General features: G+C 40.1%; 1 protein-coding gene and 1 pseudogene across 1 annotated transcript in view; both read right to left on the bottom strand.

The window, feature by feature from the left end:
• The window catches only part of PIK3C2A (phosphatidylinositol-4-phosphate 3-kinase, catalytic subunit type 2 alpha), a 107,040-nt gene that overhangs the window by 95,758 nt on the left and 4,141 nt on the right, over nucleotides 1–7,141 (bottom strand). The window lies entirely within an intron of this gene.
• On the bottom strand, nucleotides 2,866–5,643 carry LOC104981434 (annotated as a pseudogene).

The raw sequence follows: 7,141 nt of genomic DNA, 5'->3' as shown, positions 1-7,141 counted from the left end.
TTTGAACTGTGGTGTTGGAGAAGACTCTTGAGAGTCCCTTGGACTGCAAGGAGATCCAACCAGTCCATTCTGAAGGAGATCAGCCCTGGGATTTCTTCGGAGGGAATGATGCTGAAGCTGAAACTCCAGTACTTTGGCCACCTCATGCGAAGAGCTGATTCATTGCAAAAGACTCTGATGCTGGGAGGGATTGGGGACAGGAGGAGAAGGGGACGACAGAGGATGAGATGGCTGGATGGCATCACTGACTCGATGGATGTGAGTTTGAGTGAACTCCGGGAGTTGGTGATGGACAGGGAGGCCTGGCGTGCTGCGATTCATGGGGTCGCAAAGAGTCGGACACGACTGAGTGACTGAACTGAACTGAACTGAAGGGAAGAGAACCTGAAGAATATGCGTGTGTGTGTGTGTGTGTGTGTGTATAACTGTACATTGTTATTTAGTCACTAAGTCATGCTTGACTCTTTGCAACCCCATGGACTGCAGCCCACCAGGATTCTCTGTTTATGAGATTTTTCCAGGCAAGGATACTGGAGTGGGTAGCCACTTCCTTCTCCAGGGGATGTTCCCCAACCAGGGATCAAATCCACATCTCCTGTGTTGGCATGCAGATTCTTTACTGCTGAGCCACCAGGGAAGATAACCACATACACCTGAAGTTAACACAAGATTGTAAATCAACTATAGTTCAATATAAATAAATAAATAAATAAAGGAAAAGAAGCATTGACAAGGATATAGAGAAACTGAAACCCTCACACTTTGCCAATAGGAATATAAAATGTTGCAGCCACATTTTAACACTTTAAAAAAAAATTGAAGTATAGTTGATGTATGATATTACATAAGTTACAGGTATACAATATAGTGATTCACAATTTGTTTTTTCCCAATTTTTTTGGCCCAAAACTCCGTGTGGTCTGTGGGATCTTAGTTCCCTGACCAGGGATTGAACCCGAGCCCTCAGCAGTGACAATAGAGTCCAAACCATTGGACCACCAGAGAAGTCCCCACATTATTTAAAGGTTATACTCTATAGTTATTATAGAATATTGGCTATATTCCCTGTATTGTACAATATATCCTTATAGCTTATTTTATACATAATAGTTTGTAACACTCAATCCTCTACCCTCATGTTGCCCTTCACCACTTATTTGTTCTCTATATCTGTGAGTCTGTTTCTTTTTTTGTTGTATTCAATAGTTTGTTGAATTTTTAGATTCTACATTTAAGTGATATATATGTGTCTTTCTCTGTCTGGTTTATTTCACTTAACATAATATCTGCCAAGTCTATCCATATTGTTACAAATGACAAAATTTCCTTATGCCCAAGTAGTATTCCATGGTGTGTACACACACACACACACACACAGAGTATCTTTATCCATTCATTTGTTGACTGGCAGTTGAGGTTGCCTCCATATCCTGGCAATTAAGTAAAGTCAAAGAGACAGAAAAGTAGATTAGCAATTACCAGGAGCTAGGAAGAAGAGGTGGAGAAGGCAATGGCAACCCACTCCAGTGTTCTTGCCTGGAGAATCCCAGGGACGGGGGAGCCTGGTGGGCTGCCGTCTATGGGGTCGCACAGAGTTGTACACGACTAAAGTGACTTAGCAGCAGCAGCAGGAAGAAAGGGACGGGGTAGTTACTGCTTAATGGTACAGAGTATCTGTTTGGGGTGATGAAAAACTTTGGAAATAGAAAGCGGTGATGGCTGCATTAACATCGTAAATATAATGTCACTGAAATATACACTTAAAAATGATTAAATGACAAATTTTGGTATATATAGTTTACAATAAAAAGTTATTAGATAGTTATCTTGACAGAAACCTTCACACACCTTCCACACAAAAAACTTAATTCTAGAATCTTGTTCTTGACAGTTAGCAAATATAGTTTACATACATAAAAAGTAATACAGGAAACCAGGTCCAGAGTTTGTCGGGATTCTCTGTACTATCTTAACAATTTTTCTGTAGTCTAAAACTGTTATAAAAATTTGGCTTTTTGTTGAAAGGGTATATTGAATCTCAAAACATGCTAAGTGAAAGAAGCCAGATTCAGAAGACTATAGGTATAGGATGATGCCAATTTTATATGCCATTCTTGGAATGCAAAACTATAGAAATGCAAAAGAAAAATCTGTTGCTGCCAGAGACTGGAGGGTGAGTGGGAGGGACCAATTTACAAAGGGCATAAGGACACTTTCTAAAGTGATGCAATTATTTCATATTTTAACTATGGTAGAGGCAGTTACATACTGTTACTATTTCTTATAATTTATAGCATCTTCGGAGAAGGCGATGGCACCCCACTCCAGTACTCTTGCCTGGAAAATCCCACGAACGGAGGAGCCTGGTAAGCTGCAGTCTGTGGGGTCGCAAAGAGTCGGACACGACTGAGCAACTTCCCTTTCAATTTTCACTTTTATGCATTGGAGAAGGAAATGGCAACCCACTCCAGTGTTCTTGCCTGGAGAATCCCAGGGACGGGGGAGCCTGGTGGGCTGCCGTCTATGGGGTCGCACAGAGTCGGACACGACTGAAATGACTTAGCAGCAGCAGCAGCAGCAACTCCTTCAGAGTTTATGGGGGCTGGGGTGGGGTGTATACCTGCTTTGTATGATTTCCAAAACTGCAAATAAAACATTTGAAAAAGTATTCTCCCATTCCCTAATAGACAGGTATTGATGCTTTGTGCTTAGTTGCTCAGTCATGTCTGACTCTTGCGATCCCATAAATGGTATAGCCTGCCAGGCTCCTCTGTCCATGGGATTCTCCAGGCAAGAATACCAGAGTGGGCTGCCATTTCCCTCTCCAGGGAATCTTCGAAACCCAGGGATTGAACCCAGGTCTCCTGCACTGCTTTCAGATTCTATACCAACTGAGCTACAAGGGAAGCCCAATGGGATGTAGCTCTCCCAACAATAGCCAAGTTCTTTTCCCACCTCACCAGAAGGTAAGTACCCCTTATCTTTGACTTCCTTCTATTGTCTCTTCTCATTTTCCCCTTTTATCTAGAAAGATCGTCTGCTTTTTCCTCCCACTCCACAGTAGAACTTTAACAATACTCAACATCTTCCTGTTTCTCTGAGCGTTTTCTGAAAGTAAATTGTCAATTTCAGTTTTTTTATAGGAAAATACTTCTAAAAATTACCTGTTTCAATTAGAATTTCCCATTCTGCAAATTTTTAAACCAATTCTCCTTTATGAACACTGCCTATTCTTTTCTCATAGTAAAATTCTTATCAAATCCCTACTGATTTCACAATAGGAACTCAAATTACTCTGCTGCTCATTAGTCAACAACCTGTCTTTCCATACTCTTAGCCATGTCTTCCACACTACTCAAGCCACAAGTTTAGAGTATGTGCTAAGATTTCCTGAATCATCCAAATAATATAAAAATTCTGACCACTGGCCTCTAAATATTTATTGCAGATGTCTATTTATCCTCATCTCCTACTTCACCTGTGTTGTTTTTATGTTTTTATTTTTTTTCCCTTTATGACAAGTTTTTATTTGTATCAAATACAGAGTACCATAAGTAAATATAAGATTATGACTTGAATATTTTAATATAGCTTATAATTTGGCAAATTAATTATCCAAAATTTATTACATATTTGAGTACACACTGATGAAATTACTTGGCATAACTTGGAAAGATAAATATTTCTGTACCTTAACCATTTGTCATGTATATATGTGGTACATATATGAACACATGTGTGTGTATATGTGTACAAACACTTCTGAATTAAATATACTTGTATAAAAGCTAAAGATTTATGTATTATTTTTAATTCCTTTAAAAAAATCTATTCTATTAAATTGCATCTGCATTCAAAGCAGAAATGTAAAAAAATGATCACTTTGCTTAGTACACATGAATTTACAATGTAATGGAAAATGAAACAAAAATTTCAATTGAAATACTATATTTCTGTTTAATTGACATTTACCTGGCACTATCAGACTATGGAAATAAACCTCCTACTTTAGGTTGTTGAGAGAATAAAGATTCTATTGTGTATTACTGTACCCCCTATATTAAGATTCAACATTATTATAGTAGGAAAGGTGGCATTTTCTTCTTTATTAATATGGGAATTCTCAGGAAACAATCAAGGCAGTGTCTGTACTCCTGGAATGCAGTTTCATGCTTTTCCATCAGTGGAAGTCTGGCTTCTCAGGAAAGGTGCAGCCAGTCCTCCTAATTATGACACTTGCAGCATAGTGGCCAGCACAGATGCATTCAGTTAGGGGCTTGTCAGAGACCAGCTGAGACAGAAAACCTCCAACAAATGCATCTCCAGCTCCACTGGTATCGACAATTTCTTTCTGGTCTTGATCCAAGACAGCAAAAGTGGTGACTTCACTTTCTGTAGCCAGTATGGTGTCCTCTCTCCCTTGGGTGAAAATCACGATTCGCTGCCTCTTTGAGTTGACTTTTGGCAGAGCCTGTCTTTCTGGCTATTTCTTTAATGTCTTCAGTCTCAAAGCCTTGCTCTCTAGCAAAAGTGGCAGCTTCCACCTCATTTCCAAAAAGTATGTCAACAAAAGGCATAACTTTCATCAATGATTCCTTGTAGAACTGACTAATAAATGGTGCAGACAGATCCAAAGTGAAAATTCTGTTGTTTCAAGAAGCATGGTGAGCCACTTTTAAAACCAACTCTGGAGAAACTGTGAGGAAAAAACCTAGTATATAATAAACTCTCGCTTTGTCCACCAATATCCAGTTTTTCTCCATATCAAGATGTTTTTCCTTTTGGTAACAGTTGGCAGCAGCAAGATTAGCTACAAGTGAGCTGTTGCCACCAGTGATGCATGCAGCACAAGTTCCTGTTGGCTGCTCATTCTGTTCATAGTAATGAGCATCCACATGGGCTTCAGCAGCTTTTTTCTTCAGGATCTCCCCAAATGTATCTATCCCAATGCATCCAAAAAATGTTGCTGCTTTGTGTGGCTGCTGAATCATCCACTGGGCCACTTTAATTGAATTCTGGGTAGAGCCACCAGAATGATATTCAACTTTGAATTTTTTTACAAGTTCATCAAACAGTTCCTTATGTTTCTCTTCAGCCAAAATCTGGTCATTAGGTTTAAGAGAATACTTACCAAGGAAATCCTTATCCACTACAGCAGTGATGTCAAGAAGAGGATTTCCCATTCCAAAGAGAATATTTTCACTGATGGCCATCATAGCTTCACCTTCCAGCCCCACGCAACAGCGCTCACGTCCGATGCTCTGCGTCCGCACGGGTGGCAGCAGGAGGTACCACAGCCACCACTTCTGAGCTCAAGCACTCCACGACCGGGAAGCGCGTCCTCACACACCCCGCGTGCAGGTGGCCCCCCGTTTTTATGTTTTTAAATGAGCCATGCAAATCCTTCCTTAAAGCTAAATTTCTTCTCTTATCTAAGTTTTCCCCAAGTTGTTCCCTGAACACTGGTATAGCTCTGTCCTTGACACTTCATCACTTTCTTCCTACAATAATAGTTTAAAATCTAAATTCTTTGCTCAAAATAAAAAATCTTGCCTAGTTAACTCTCATCTATTTTAAGTGTGTGTGCGTGCACTTAGTTGCTCAGTCACGTCCGACTCTTGCGACCCCATAGACTGCAGCCAGCCAGGCTCCTCTGTTCATGGGATTCTTCAGGCAAGAATATTGGAGTGGGTTGCCATTTCCTTCTCCAGGGGAATCTTCCCAACCCAGGGATCAAACCCAGTTCTCCTGCATTGCAGTCAGACTCTTTACCACCTGAGCTACGACGGAAGCCCAATTTTAAGTGTAACTAAACCATAGTGGTAACCCACTCCAGTATTCTTGCCTGGGAAATCCCATGGACAAAGGAGTCTGGCAGGCTGCAGTCCATAGGGTGGCAAAAGAGTTGGGTACGACTTAGCGACTAAACAACAATACCACCCCTTACATTTTTCTTTCCCATTAATAATTTTTTAATAACTAAACTACTTTCTGCTTCAAGGCAGGAATTACCCATCAATACACTCCAAAATCTGTTAAGGGCTATGTATCTAAACACTCGAGCACCATAGAAGAGATGCAATGAAGAGAACTCTAGGCTAGCATTGTAAGCCTGCTATGTTCAAGCAGTATCTGTAATGTATTATCCAAAACAAGTCACAGCTTCACTGGGTCTCATTTTCCTCTTCAAGAAAATGAAAAAAATACCTGCTCTATTTACTTCACAAAGAATAAGGCTGGTGGAGGGGGAGAATTAAAGGCTCTATAATCATCAATCAACACAAATGTAAGGACGTTATTTACTTTATCATTGTTAGTCATAGTTATCATGACTAAAATAAGCCTATTTTTTTTTAAAACCAAACTCAATGCACAACAAATTAAATGAATCAGCGTTGTACATCATTTATTCATCAATAAGGTAACTTTTGTATTATAAGACTAATGAAAGCTATGTGTTTAACAATAGGGTTGTCAATTTTATAGTATATTAATTCATTCTCAAGGTGAAAAGATAAATACTCTGCTAAATAATTGCCTTCAAATCTATTACAATCAAGAGTGTTTAGATACCCCATTCACTTTTGTACCCAAATAGCTGAATTAAAAAATTTAAGAAACTCTGGGCTTCCCTGGTGGCTGCTTAGTGGTAAAGAATCTGCCTGCCAATGCAGGAGACACAGGTTCAATCCCCGGTCCAGGAAGACTCCACATGCTACAGAGCAACTCTGCCCGTGTGCCACTACTGAGCCTACTGAACTGTGCTCTAGACCCCAGAGCTGCAACATACATACCCTAGAGCCATGCTTAGCGACAAGAGGCCACCGCAGTGAGGAGCCCTTGCACCGCAACTAGAGACTAGCTCCCACTTGCCGCAAATAGAGAAAAGCCTGCACAGCGACAAAGACCCAGTACAGCCAAAAATAAATAAATAAAAATATTTTTTAAATGTTTTTAAGAAATCCAAAAAGTTGTTTAAAATTGTACAAATCTCCATTCGCAATAGCACCCCACTCCAGTACTCTTGCCTGGAAAATTCCATGGATGGAGGAGCCTGGTGGGCTGCAGTCCATGGGGTCGCTAAGAGTCAGACAAGACTGAGCAACTTCACTTTCACTTTTCACTTTCATGCATTGGAGAA

This window comes from Bison bison, unplaced genomic scaffold, assembly GCF_000754665.1.
Source record: "Bison bison bison isolate TAMUID 2011002044 unplaced genomic scaffold, Bison_UMD1.0 scf7180017864518, whole genome shotgun sequence".
Taxonomy (NCBI): Eukaryota; Metazoa; Chordata; class Mammalia; order Artiodactyla; family Bovidae; genus Bison; species Bison bison.
Note: the sequence above shows the minus strand (reverse complement) of the source record. Positions and strands in the feature narration are given on the sequence as shown.